Raw genomic sequence first — 14017 nt, forward strand, 5'->3', positions numbered from 1 at the left:
CCTTTCTTTCCGCATGCCTGTATGTGTGAGTCTGTGTCTGTCTGTTGGTAATCATTCTGTCCATTCTTTTAAAGGATATATTACTTTATCAGTGAACGACGAAGCTAGACAACATATCGCCCCCTCACCCCTCATCTCACCCCCCTCACCCCTCTCACCCTCCTTCCCTCCACTTCCTTCAAGTAAGAAACCTCCCTCGCCTCCAAGCCTCTGATTTTCTTCACAACTAATCTTGTTTGTGATGGGGGGAAAATAACAGGAAAATAGCAGGAAATAATAGAAAAATACAGGAAAATAGCCGAGAAATAGCAGGAAAATAGAAAAATAACAGGAAAATAGCAGGGAAACAACTGGAAAAGAAGAGGATAATAATATAAAAACAGCAGAGAAATAACACGAAAATAGCAGGAAAATAACAGGAAATAACAGAGAAATAACTTAAACTTGCGACCCGTGTAAGTATCGGCAACAGATTAGCAAAGGTGAGCCCAGACTCTGCCTCGTTGCCCATCGACCGCTAAAACAAGAAATATAACTACTACTGCTACTACTACTATTACTTCTACTACTACTACTACTACTACTACTACCACCTTTTTTTTTTTTTTGAGAGGAAAGAGGCGAAAATTTTGATGGGTACAGGTCACACAACACATTCCATCCAACCTGACGAAGATTACAAACTCCTTCAGGTGGATTGATGAGCAGGTGTTGTCTGATTGCGACAGTGGGTTACACGTTGGCCATCACTTGAGCTGAAAAAGGTTTGGGATTCTCTCTCTCTCTCTCTCTCTCTCTCTCTCTCTCTCTCTCATGATAATGGAAGTTTAACCCGATAAATGAGATAAAAATAATACTCCTTAACACACGTAGTCCATTTTTTCTCTTGCTGACGCTGGGCGATTTTAGTCGGTCTGAAGTGTGTGTGTGTGTGTGTGTGTGTGTGTGTGTGTGTGTGTGTGTGTGTGTGTGTGTGTGTGTGTGTGTGTGTGTGTGTGTGTGGAACCAATATGAGTAACAGCAGGATTTAAAAGTTCGTCTACATTTTTGTCTGTGGCTGATGAATGTGGTGGTTCGCTTTGAGGTTGAAGAGGAGCGCGAGGCGTGAATTGCGATGTTGGGAGGAGGAGGAGGAGGAGGAGGAAGAGGAAGAGGAAGAAAAGGAGGAGGAGGAGGAGGAGGAGGAGGAAGAAGAAGAAGAAGAGGAGGAGGAGGAGGAGGTGGGATTGGTAGTGAGTGAGATATATGGCAGAAATGAAAGGTAGTGTGTGGTGGTGTTGGAAGAGGGGGTGTGTAGGCTTTGGTGTAGGTGTAGAAGCTGTGTTTTGTGATGGCGTGGACTGGTGTTGAACGTAGAGGGATTGTGTATGTGTAGTGATGTCTGGAATTGTTTTGAGGAGGGGAAAAAAAAAGAATGGGGAGTGATGCATGTTGGAAAAGAGAATCATTACTATTTTTGTAGGAGTAAAAGACGTGTTTATTGATGGTAGTAAAGTGTTTTGACAGTAAAATAAATTATAGAGGGAATTGGAAGCGGGGATATTTATTAGGTAGGAAAAGGAGGTGTTTTTAATGAAGGCGTGGAATTATTTTGAAGGTAAATTATAGAGGTAGTGTTGGAAAGGGATTGTGTAGGTGTAAGTGGGAGCAGTGTTTAGGGATGGTGTAAATATGTTATGATAAAAGGGTGATATGAGATGGTGATATGAAACGCGTGTTGGAAAAGGGGCTGTGTATTTGTGGGTGTAGGGCAAACCGGTCACTAGAATACTTACATATACACATACCTACATGAAACACGTACACATGAAAGGCGTACATATATAGAGAAGGGAGTTTTCGATGATAATTTGGATTATTTTTTTAACTAGGTGTGTCATAAAATCTTGTCTCGGAAATTTGACTATTAAAGCAGCGTCACCATCGTACTGAAGGGGTCAATGGGAAGGGACAGGACCCCCCCACCCACCCACCAGGGTTCCAGTGTCGAAATTCTGGCAATATATCAGTGGATCGGGAACGTCAGCCTCTGAGATGTTATTTCACGGTGACGTTTCTTCTCTCCTTCCCACTTCCTTGAACATTTGCTTTTTCTTTATTAACTTATTACAGTGGCATTTCTCTCTCTCTCTCTCTCTCTCTCTCTCTCTCTCTCTCACACACACACACACACACACACACACACACACACACACACACACACACACACACACACACACACACGCACACGCACATTTAGCCTAACAGATTTTTCATTCCTTCATATTTTGCATCCTGTGCGTTTTTCTGTTTTTGATCCGGATTTTGTGTGTGCCCCGCGGCTGAGTATAATGGCTGGGTGTGTTTTGGCGGGGAGTCGTTAGCGCCACTACCTCGCCCTCGTTATTCCATTGCTGTGTGTGTGTGTGTGTGTGTGTGTGTGTGTGTGTGTGTGTGTGTGTGTGTGTGAAAATTAGTTGAGAGGGGGTCCAGTGGTTTACATGGACAGCTTACAACGAGGAGGACCCGAGTGCAGTCTCTTGGTCTGATCTGTATTGCAAGTTTTTTTTTTTCGTCTTGTCCCTCTTCATTCAGCCATATAATGAAGGGCTTGACCGTCTACCTTTATCTCCCACAAACCCGTAGTGGAACCTGATCTAAGTTTCGTACCTGGTATATCATGAATTTCTTTCCCCTGATTAAGCGATGTTAGAAAGTAAGGTGGTGTGGCGTACCATCATGATCTTGTATTTTCTAGGGCTGCTCTTGTTCTTTGATCGTGGGTATTTAGTAGGGAAAATATGGGTGATAAATAAAACTCCTAGACTGCTTACACCTATGCTTGTTGCTTGCTAGATATCACCCTCCACACCTGAATAATTAAGAGGGAATGCTTAACCCTTGAAAGAGTATAGAGCTCCGTAAATTATTCTGGCGTTAGCTAAGATGCCATACTAAAATGTGACTAATGGGTAAAGGGAGACATAAAGGGGAGTAAAGGGGAGCGTGTACCTCTTAATGGACCATTTTAGGTATAGACTGAGGTTGCATGTGCATTGAAGGCGCTGTCTCTCATGCACATTATCTGTTAATATTTGTACCAAACGTTATGCCAACTTCGTCAATATCCTCACGACTTTTACATATGTATCCTCTTGTACTTTCAAGTGAATTTTTTTTATGTAGTTTTTTCTCTTGTACTTTCGGGCAATTTTTTTTTTTTATATATATTTTGTCTCTTGTAGATTCAGGCGGATTTTTACATATATATTTTTCCTTTTGTACTTTCAGGCGGAGGATGATTTGGAGAGGTGTAATCCCGTGGGTGGGTGGCGGCGGGGCTCCATAGAGGGGATTTGAGCACCCCTGACAAATTGCCTGGGAGGAACTTGCGACGGCTCCAGCAACTTCCGGTAAGTCATCAGACCTGAGATGGAGGCAGGCACGAAGAGAGGAGGAAGGAGGGAAGAAGGTGGAGGGAAAATTGGTGCTTGTATAGAGGGAGGGAAGAAGGTGGAGGGAAAATCGGTGCTTGTATGGAGGGAAGAAAGATGGAGAGGAGGGAAGAAGGTGGAGGGAAGTGGAGGGAAAATAGGTGCTTGTATGGAAAGAAGGAGGATGGAGGGAAATGCAAGGAGAGGAGATGCTTGTATGGAGGGAGGGAGGAGGAAGAGAAGAAAGAGAGAAGAAGGTGGAAGGAAGTGCAAGGAGGGGAGGTGCTTGTATGGAGGGAGGGAAGAAGATGGAGGGAAGTGGAATGAGAGGAGATACAGGGAGAAAGGGAGAGAATTAGGTGGAGGGAATGGAGGTACATGGAGGGGGGAAGGAGAGGGATGTAGGGGAGAAATGTCGGTGTGAAAGTGAAAGGAATGATTTGAAGGGATTGTACAAGGGAGAGAGAGAGAGAGAGAGAGAGAGAGAGAGAGAGAGAGAGAGAGAGAGAGAGAGAGAGAGAGAGAGGTGAGGTGAAAAGGAAAAGAGGGAGGAGAGATGAAACGGGAGGAAAGTTTAATGAGGGGCGGAGAGAGGGAGGGAATACGAAGGGAGGGAGGAGAGAGATGAAGAGGGGAAGAAGGGAGAAATGAAGGAAAGGGGAGACGGGGTTAAAGGTGAAGGGAGAAACAGGGAATGAGGGAGAATGAGAGGAGGGGTGGGGGGAGGAAATGAAGGAAGGTAAGGAAGACAGGAAAATTTTTAACCTTTACCTGTGTATATATATTTTGAAGTTTAAATGGATTTGCATGAATTTACACACACCTGTTGAGCTACTGAGAATACAGGAATATATATATCTATGTGTATATATGGATAAAAAATATATATCATTTATTTTTCGATGGCTATATTGGTTACATGTATGATTTTTTGTAACATGCATCCGTACACACCTTTGTTATTTTATTTTTTGTACATTAATTACTTGTACATTTATAAAGAATCTACTGGGCATGTTTTTTTTTATTATTTTATATAAGACTTGGGTGATGAGTAAGTGGGAATACACTCGAAGTCGGCCCATATATATAATTTTTTTCTGTCATAATTAACTTTGTCTATTTCTGGATTGTATTTCCCACCCTATATGTTACTGGAAAATGTGGGGAATGGTAATAATTTATCCATCTGTCTATCTGTCTATCTATCAGTCCACTCAATCATGCCATCTGTCTCTGTTTATCTATCTGTCCAGTCAGTCAGGCTATCTAGATTTATTTATATCCAGTCAGTCATGCTCTGTCTTTTTATATCCAGTCGGTCATGCTATCTGTCTGTCTATATGTCTATCTGTCTATCCATCTATCTGTCTGTCTACCGTATCTATCTGAAATATAATACCATGGGAGGGGGAGAAGGGGAGACGAAAAATATGAAGACAGTAGATGAAGAGATGTAGCTTATCAAGTCATTCCCAGCCAACCCAACCCAGCCTAACCCAACCCAGCCTAACCCAACCCAACCTAACCCAACCCGGCCTAACTAAACCTAACTCTCCCCGGTAAATATACTCTTTCTTTGCCCTCTCTTTCTCCCGTCGCTGTATCACCCTCTCTTACTGTCTCTTTTCTCTGTCTTACTCTCTCTTGCTCTCTCATGTCTGTGTCTCGCCCGCTCTTGCTCTCTTCTGTCTCTCAAACCCTCTCTTGCTGTCTCACCCTCTCTTGCTCTCTTCTGTCTCTCAAACCCTCTCTTGCTGTCTCCTGTCTGTTTCACCCTCTCTTGCCCTCTCTGTCGGCTGCTTTTTGAGGGCATGGCTGTCTAAAGTTGAGAGTTGATCTGAAAACACCTAAATATCAAGCGTGGACTGTCAGTGGGTCATCAGGGAGAGAGAGAGAGAGAGAGAGAGAGAGAGGGAGAGAGAGAATCCTGTTTTCTGTTTTTCCTTCATCTGATATACCTCTCTATGTTCGTCTGTCTGTCTGTCTGTGTTTGTGTATATTTCTCTGTCTTCATCTGTCACCCGTTCTGTTTATTTTTCTTTACGTCTATCTCTATCTATCTGTCTATATCTATCCGTCTGTCTATCTATCCAGAGTCTGTCTAGAGGCATGAAGTGTAATGAAAAGAACTTAGAGCCGAAACATTGTCTTCTTCCTCGGCCGTGCAGCGCGAAATAAGTTGCCAAAGAACGAAAACCTTGGCCAAGTTAAGGTGAAACATCTATATCTTTTAATCATATATTTGTACCTCAGTTTCAAAAGCCACAAAATGTCCAAGTCTATAGTGAGAGAGAGAGAGAGAGAGAGAGAGAGAGGGAGAGAGAGAGAGGGAAAATAAAAACTAGAATGGATTGGTTCCGACCTCACCACGGGGGATGCGGGCCGTTCAGAAGGCAGTTATTGATGCATACCTGGCCAGGTAGCCCACGCGCGTACGCACAGGTGGCCACAGGTGCAGGGGGCAGAGGAAATAGTGGGGCTTTTCACTTACTGCAGGGTGGTGCGAAAATAACGCATCTCTAGCAATTTATCTGGAAATAACGTGTGACAAGGACGGCTCTGTCTCCTGGTGTGGGAGGAGGAAATGAATAAATGATACTGGACTGACATTGATAAAGCTGGTTGATCCGAAAATAACTCTCCACTAGCAATTTATCTGGTGTAACGAGTTGATGGGGAGGCTCAATCTCCTGGTGTGGGCGCGGATGTGGTAGTGGGAGCAGGAAATTGGTAAATGATGCAAGGTAGTTTGGCCATGTGAAGAGGATGGAAAATAAGAGACTGACTAGAAGAGTTTATGCGAGTGAGGTGGAGGGAGAGAGGATTGGTCTTCTCCTCCCTCTTCCCCCCCCCTTCCACCTCACTCACATGCACTCTCCTCGTTAGTCTCTCCCTCATAATTTCTCCCATAAGGCCATCAGTAATTGCAGTTCCGTGAATAGGACCCGCGATTGTTATAGTGTTTTATTATTCAGAATTAAGAATTATCTATCTATCTATTTATCTATCTGCCCTTTTCTTTATCTATCTGCCTACCTACCTACCTACCTACCTACAGTACCTACCTTTTTCTTTCTTTAAATCTCCATCTATCTATGTGGCTATCTATCTATATCTTTCTATCTATATATGTGTCTATCTGTCTATATATCTGTATGTATATCTGTCTCTGTCTATCTGTCTATCAATCTATCTACCTTATCTATCTGTCTAATTACTTACCTACTTACCTACCTAATTATCTAGCTAACTTCCTACCGTTTTCTCTTTTTCTATCTATCTCTATCCACCCCTTTCTTTTTTATCTATCTATCTACCGTTTTTTTCTTTCATTATCTATCTGTCTATCTATCTGCTCTATTCTGTATCTTATCTATCTATCGAGCAATATCTAATTTGTATATAAACCTACCCCTTTCATTTTGTCTGTTTATTTATCAGTCTGTCAATTAGTATGTATCTATCTGCCTATCTATCTATCTGTCTGTCTATCTATCTATCTATCTATCTGTGTCCAACTCATACCTATGCCTTATGCAATTATGGTTTCGCTGTCATTAGAAGTCATTACAGGTAAAATGGCTTCTTCATTATAAACTCATTAAGTGGCCAGGTGACAGGTAATTTGTGGGGAGAAATGTGAGGCGGAATACTGCTTGTTAATAGGATGCTCTTAGACGTAATATTTGGCTCGATATTACCATTCAGTATTATCCTTCTCTTCCCTATTTTTAGATGCAATATTCAGCTGTGTATTACCTCCAATATTTTCTTCTCAGACGTGATATTTGACTCGATATTACCATTCAGTATTATCCTTCTCTTCCCTATTTTTAGATGCAATATTCAGCTGTGTATTACCTCCAATATTTTCTTCTCAGACGTGATATTTGACTCGATATTACCCCTCAGTATTATCCTCTTATATGCTATTTTTAGGTGTGATATTGAATTTGATATTACTCATCAGTATTCTCTCCATATATGTTTTTTAGATATGATAGCTAACTCGATATTACCCTCAGTATTTTCTTCTTAGACATGATATTCAACCCTGTATTACCTTCTTTGATATGGTATTAACTTTCTTAATATTAACGTCGCTCTGTTCAGTTATGTTTCATTAATGTTCAGTGATACTCAATATTTTCCATAAGTGCTCAGTTTTACATTCTTGCACGTGTTATTCAGTGTATTAATATTACCTTCGTGTACATAATAGCTTCAGTACAACCCTCTTAGTTCCTGTTAGTGCTCATTTGTGCTCAGTATTACTCAGGACTTTATGAAAATCGGTATTACCTTCGTACACACGATAATCAGCTTCTTACTCTACCTTTGTATTTTCCGAAAGTGTTCAGAAATATTCAGTAGTGTTCACCCGTTCTCGTAACTGCTGAACACCTCCCTTAAGTGTTCAGTAGTTCCCTTAAGTGCTCAATATTAACTTCGTAACTGTGACATTCAGCTCTCAATATTACCTTCCAAGAGATCAATGTCAGCTTCTCAATATCGCCCTGCGTAGCTTTCCCTAAGTGACCCAGCTCGACCCGTTATAACCTGGCGACATGACCCCTGTTCTCAATTTCCACCAACTTAGACGAGGCTCAAGATCCTGCTAAGTGGGAGTCGCCTTCTTAACCGCAGTTCAAGGAGTGAGACGCCTCCATATCTCGAAGGGCTTTGGTCGCACGAGGCACCTTGCTGGGTCACTCTCAGGACCCCCTCGTGCGGTTCGAGGCAGACGTTTGGTTAATATTGCTATCTGTGCCGTCTACTTCAGGGATTCCATTTACAATATCGAGAGCAGTAACACCACCATCATCATCATCATCATCATCATCATCATCATCATCATCATCATCATCCACAGCATCATCACCTTCATCGTGCATTGCAACTGTGCCGTCAATACCAGCTACACCACAAATTCCAGCTACACCATCACCATCAGTAGCAATACCAGGAGCAGTAACACCATCATCATCATCATCATCATCATCACCCACACCGCCATCACCATTATCACATATTATAGCTTTAACATTAACACCACCAACATTTGTATCATCACTATCAGCTGTTAGATCATTCCCTTCATCACCACTATCATTACCACCATCATCACTATCAGCTGTTAGATCATTCCCTTCATCACCACTATCATTACCACCATCATCACTACCTGCACCACGCTCGATATCATCATTGCTACTGTCGGCTAGAACTCTGCTTTCAACACCACCACCACTAACACCGCCAAATTCATTTCCACCACCGCCGCCATCACCAGTTTCACCACCATCGACAGTATCACCACGAACACCGCCATCATCACGATTATCATCAGTATAACCACCTACAGCATCACCATCACCAACTGATCCACCACAACCTACACCGCTATCACCATTACCTACACCACCATCTGTACCATATTCTGTAGCACCACTGCCTACACCATCATCACCACTTACACCACCATCTGCAGCACTACCACATACGCCTCAGCCACCATCTCCACCACCACCACCAGGAATACCTTAAATAATCATATATATTTTTTCTGTTACTATCATTTGCTCGTCGAGTCGCCAGATTTATATTCACATCTGTATAACTTGATTTTATACATACAGAGAGAGAGAGAGAGAAAGAGAGGGAGAGAGAGAGAGAGCATAAGTATGTATATATGTATGTTTGTAAATCATTTCTAATTCTTACTCTAATGATTGTAACGATTATTGTTAGTCTACTCATTTATTACATTCTCAACACCCTCATGACATTAGCCATTGCTACTGTTCTTTTCACATCTGGCATTGTAATCCATCTTAATCATTTGTAATTTTCAGTGTTGAGGGGTGGGATATATTCTTACGTAACCTTCTCACTGCTTGAGATCCTAAGCTGAGGAAAATCGTCTGGAGATTATAAGACTAAGATAAATACGTCACTGGAGGGAGGGATTAATATCAGAGTGAAATGTGTTCTGTTAAGATGATGGTGATGGTGATAGTGGTGGTGGTAAGAATGGTGATGATGATGTGTCAGTGGTAGAAATATTGATGATGATTGTTAAAGGAATTGTTAGGATGATGATGATAATTATGAGGATGATGGTGATGGTGATAAGAATGGTGATGATGATGTGATAGTGATGATGATGATGATGATGCGAATGGTGATGATGATGTGGCAGTGGTAATAATATTGATGATGATGGTTAAATGATTTCTGTTAGGATGATGATAATTATGGTGAAGATGGAAGTAGTGATGATGATAATGGTGATGATGTGATAGTGGTATTGATGATGGTGATAATGGTGAATAATATTTAGAGTACGTCATCTAGTTGAAAGAAGTCAAATGATATCACGCTTAAATATGCTATTCATCATACACTTGAAGCAAAAGAAGGAGTGGTAATCGATGGCTGGAGTGAGTTTAGGTGTAGTGTCAAATGTTAAATAAGTGTTAAGTGTTAGGATGACATAAGTATAATTAACCTCTTATATTGAAGGTGTAATAAAAACGAGACACACTTTGATGCACTTTATTGTCTGTGATGTTGATTAATAAAGTGTTTTGTAGTGTTGAGGAAGAGGGAGATTTTGCGCCATGTTAGGATGATGATGATGACGATGATGTTGGTAGTGGTGATGATGATTATGATGATGGTAGTGGTGGTGGTGATTATGATGATGGTGATGATGGTAGTGGTGGTGGTGATGATGTTGATGATGATGATGGTAGTGGTGATGATGATGATGATGATGAAGTGTTTTGTCGTCGTGTAAGTATTAGCAGAGACCTAGAAACATACGCACTTCACCGCTTCAGCACAATGCCGTCTGTTTCATAACCCTGTAGGGGATTGGGTGTGTAATAAAGGTAGTAATGAAGGCCATGATGATGTGGATAGGTAATTATGGCAACTGGTGATGGGGTTCGAGTAATTATGGAAATGAACACAGAGAAGACGGAGAAGAAACGATGAGAAACGGGCATAATCATTCGTGTTATCGATGGTAAATACACACATATATACAATTTATCATCTGTGACGTATTATTATTATTATTATTATTATTATTATTATTATTTATTATTATTATTATTATTATTATTATTATTATGCGTCCGACACGAGGCATAGGCTTAATAACCAGTACTCTGAGGCCCGGCAAACCAACAATATTCCATCCCAACCTGGTATATTTGGCTATATTGCGCATACGTGTGTGTGTGTGTGTGTGTGTGTGTGTGTGTGTGTGTGTGTGTGTTTATTAATTCAAGAGTGCGCCGTTAAAGTAAATTTGTTGGGGTAGTCGTCATAACATAGGCTCGGGGGTACGAACTTTAATATTCCACAGAGCTCGTAAATCCCACACACACCACCACCACAAAATTCTCCCCACTCTCTTGGACACTGGGGCTTCAGATCTCACCCCTAATACTCCCTCTACCCCCTCCCTCTTCTTCCTCCACTCCTTCTTCCCCCTCCTCTTCCCTCCCTCTTCTTCCTCGACTCCTTCTTCCCCTTCTCCTCCTCCTCCTCCCTCTCCTTTCACCCCATCATCATTAGCCAGTACTCCACCCATTCCCTCTTCTTTTTCCTCGTCCCCTTTCCATTCTCTCCTTCATCCCCCACATCCATCCTTTCTTTCCTCACTTACCCACTTCCACTTCCTTCTTTTTCACATCTCCCTCCAGTTTCTCAATCCCCATCCATTCTCTCATCCCCTCCCTTTCTTCCCACCCCCTCTCGTCCAGTTCCCCCTTCCCCCCCTCCTTTCTTCCTACCTCCACCCCTTCTCTTCCAGTTCCTCTCCCCTCCCTCCAACACCTACCTTTCTCCACAGTCCTTCCCCTTCCCTCCCTTCCATCCCCTTCCCCCTCCACTCTTCCAACCCCCACCCACTCTGTCAGTTCCCCTCCCCTCCCTCCAACACCTAGCCCTCTCCATCCCCCTTCCCTTTCTCCCCTCTTCCCTCCCCCTCCCCCTTCTCCCTCCCCCTCAATTCCCCTCCCCCTTCTTCCCCCTCCCTCCCCCTCCCTCCCCCGTCCTCATCGTGGGCCAACATTTACACAGCTGGTGGTGGGCAGGTTGAGGTGAATGCGTTATACGACTCTCCCAGGACCCTGGTGTTCGTTTGGCCTTGGCTTAGTGGTCGTATTCGGGATTGCACAGGAGGATTCGTGGCACCTTTTCCTTAGCGATTTATTTTGCATAGCGCGTTTTAACATTCTTCTGTATGTCCATGAGAATTTTACTTGTTTTTCCTTAGTTGCTCCTCTCCTCCTCATCTCTCTCTCTCTCTCTCTCTCTCTCTCTCTCTCTCTCTCTCTCTCTCTCTCTCATCCTTCCTCACCCCCTTGCTCCTCTTTTACCCCCCTCCTTTACCCCTCCCCCACTCATCCCCTTTCAGTCTTCCCTTTCGCCACCCTTTCTCCCTGTTGTCTCGTGTCTTCCTCACCCTCTTAATACTTCATTTTTCCCCTTCTTCCCCTAGCTTCTTCCCTCCCCTTCCCTCCTTCCCCTTACTTCTTCCTTCCCCATCCTCGTTTCCTCTTCCCCTTCCCCCTCCTTTCTTCCCCTTACTTCTCCCTTCCCCTTGCTTTTTCTTCTTCCTTCCCCTTCCCTCCCTCCTTCCCCCTCTTCTTCGCCCCCCCCATCTCTCCCAAGACACTACCACCTCCCCCATCGTGGGACCGAAGACCGACCATAAACTTCCTCGGACCGACGAAGGTAGTGGGAATTCCTTAACCCCTTCACTACGATGAGAGAGAGAGAGAGAGAGAGAGAGATTCTTACTACCTCCAGACCTTTGTACCCATCTTAAGAACGGCTCACCATCTTAAGCAGTCACTGGAGTCTGTATCTAACCCCTTCAGTTCGGAAAATATCTCTCGGCTGAAGAAAATCGTCTGAAGGGAAGGAAAATAAAGCCAAAAATGTCATCTTGAGTGAAAGGGTTAACTTCTTCATTGCGCTGGCTTGTATCTTGCCTACGCCACCATCACCACCATCATCACCACCACCACTACCATCATCATCATCGTCATCATCATCATCAGTACCATCAGTGAGGAAATATTTATCATCCCCACATTCTTATCGCAGCATCACCACCACCACCACCACCACCACCACCAAGGAATCATTCGCCAAACCCACATCCATATCACATCATCATCATCATCATCATCATCATCATCATTATTATTCCTGCAGCCACCACCACCTATCTCCATCTTCGTCATCATTCATCCCTAAAACCACCACTACTTACCTCCATCTTCGTCATCATTCATCCCTAAAACCACCACTACCTACCTCCACCACATCACCATCGTCCCTACCACACCACACCACACCACACCACACCACACCACACCATCATGGTAGCCACAGACGGCCAGTGTTAAGGAACAAGGAAGGGACTAATGGCCTATTGATCCTGTATAGTCCCCCCTGTTGTGGAGAGAGAGAGAGAGAGAGAGAGAGAGAGAGTTTGCATTTAGTTGCGTAATCTGAGGTTGATAAATTAAAAGACAGACAAACTGAGAGGGAGAAGTAGATAGATAGATAGATAGATAGATAGATAGGGAGAGAGAGAGAGAGAAAGAGAGTCTGCATTTGGTTGCGTAATCTGATGTTGATAAATAAAAAGATAGACAAACAGACAGAGATAAGTAAAGAGAGAGAGAGAGAGAGAGAGAGAGAGAGAGAGAGAGAGCCAGCCAGTCTGCATTTCGTTGTGTAATCTGATGTTGACAATTAATTATAATTTATTCTGAACGCTCATTACGGTGTTTTTACCTTTAAAAGTATGATTTATTTATTTACTTATTTTTTTTTCTGTGTATGTAACCAGCAATTTAATGAAGGAGAGGGAACGATTATTACGATATTTTTCTCGTATAAATTTTGAGGTGTTTTGTAAATGTAAAAAAGAGATGGATAGGAATTTATGCTAAACGATATTTATTACCTTCATCTGCCAGGTAAAGGTGTGGAAGTCCAATTTGAGAGTGTAGGTAAAGTGGGTCTCTCTCTCTCTCTCTCTCTCTCTCTCTCTCTCTCTCTCTCTCTCTCTCTCTCTCTCTCTCTCTCTCTCTCTCTCTCTCTCTCTCTCGTGGCGTTGTAAACAAAGCCTAATCTAACCTCAAACTTTTGGAGCCAGTTAAATTGCCCTTCCTTACTTCCCAACCACCTGCCCTGCTAAGCGTAAGATGGAGGTGTCTTTGGAAGTGTATTATGATGTCTTGGAAGTGTAATATGTCTTGGAAGTGTAGTATGTCTTGAAAGTGTAATATTATGTCCTGGAAGTGTAATATGGCGTCTTTGGAAGTGTAATATGTCTTGGAAGTGTAATATGGCGTCTTTGGAAGTGTATTATGATGTCTTGGAAGTGTAATATGGCGTCTCGGAAGTGTAATATGTCTTGGAAGTGTAATATGGCGTCTTTGGAAGTGTAGTATGTCTTGGAAGTGTTTGTGATGTCTTGGAAGTGTAATATGGAGACACCATTAATTATGCAGGATGGTCAGTATACACCTCTGCACTAAACACTCACCTGGCGGTGTATTTGA

Source organism: Coenobita brevimanus, chromosome 29 (assembly GCF_032717465.1).
Source record: "Coenobita brevimanus isolate Jiangsu-jjx chromosome 29, ASM3271746v2, whole genome shotgun sequence".
Lineage (NCBI taxonomy): Eukaryota > Metazoa > Arthropoda > Malacostraca > Decapoda > Coenobitidae > Coenobita > Coenobita brevimanus.